Source organism: Alligator sinensis, unplaced genomic scaffold (assembly GCF_000455745.1).
Source record: "Alligator sinensis unplaced genomic scaffold, ASM45574v1 scaffold444_1, whole genome shotgun sequence".
NCBI lineage: Eukaryota > Metazoa > Chordata > Crocodylia > Alligatoridae > Alligator > Alligator sinensis.
This window is the reverse complement of record NW_005841886.1, coordinates 4,105,561-4,107,052: the sequence shown is the minus strand read 5'-3', so window position 1 is coordinate 4,107,052 and position 1,492 is coordinate 4,105,561.

The window sequence follows — 1,492 nt, the reverse complement described above, 5'->3', positions numbered from 1 at the left end:
CCCCCACCCCCTACTTTCCTCAGAGTCCAGGTCCAGCTCCCTGCTGCAGCCACCGGGGACTGCCTGAATCACCAAAGCTCTCCGACTCTTTTCCAAATCGATTTGGAGAGCTTTGAATCAATTCAGACCTTTTAATTGGTCCCCTGGTTCAATTTGGATTCAGAGATTCAACCACCGAATCAGGCAGAATCTCCTCCATATTGAATCAGCATCCAAAGCTTTGCACAGCCCTAATATGTAGCTCCTTTGTAGCAGACTGCAACTCTGGGTCCTGTCTAACAGCTAGAAAAGAAGAGCAATTACAGGTACTCCTCACTTAACATCATCCCAGTTAACGCTGTTTCTTTATTATGTTGCTGATCTATTAGAGAACATACTCATTTAAAGTCGTGCAATGTTTGGTTATAACATCGTTTGGCCACTGCCTGCTAGTAGGTAACTACTGTGACATAATTGGTTTTACTTAACATTGTTTCGCTTGAAGTCGCATTTTTCAAGAAAGTAACTGTGAAGTTAAGTGAGGAGTAGCTGTATTCAAGTTATCCTGTGGTGGGGGACCGAAACTTGAATTCAAGCAACAACCTCTTGCCTGATTCTGGTTGAAAATAAAAAGAAGTACGCTGATCTGACAGATAAGGCATTTAAAGTCTTGATGCTATTCATCACCACATGAAAGTGGGTTTTCAGCCTTAGTATCAATAAAAACAAAATACCAAAACAAACTGGATGTTGAAGGAAATCTAAAACTAAACATGTCACCTATCCTAACAAACTTTAGTGAGCTTTCTGCCAAGAAGCAAGCTCAACCATCCCATTAGAACTGATGACAAAATGGTGAGTTCACAAGACTGTATTATTGTTAATACTGTTGTTGATTTAAACAACTGGCATATTATTATCTCTTAGCATGTGGATGAAATGAAGCAGCAAAATACCATGCGATGGCAAGTAAATAATAATACAGACATCTGCATCAGAAAGTGCAGAGGCTTTTCCTGCAGCTCATTAACCAGCCTCTCCCAGCACACGCTTCATTAGCGCTTCTGTTAGTGGATGACTTCACTCTTTACCTGCCTCACTCCATCATCATTACTGTGACCAAACTATCAACCATATCAGGTTTGATGCCAAACATTTTTGAGACTCCAGGTTATTAAGGTAAAACAAGGTTTCTAGAATAGTCCCTGGCCTAGATTCACAAGATGGCCAGTTACTTTCAGAGAAGTGGTGCCAATCTTTCACACCCCTACCACCCAGAGGCACTGACAGCTCCTGGTTAGGCAGCAAGGCTCCCTCTGCAATGCAGAGGGACAGCTAGCATCCTGGAAAAAGGGATTTTCAGAAGCCAAGAACCTGAGCAGTAAGCAGCCTAAACCAACTAGTAGGAAATACTGAGAAGAGGATTGGGGACTGGACCTGGCTGTGTCCAGGCTGAAGGGAGGTCTCTTCCACTGCCTGGGGTCTATAGCTGTGAAGCCTTTCCTGGAGTTAG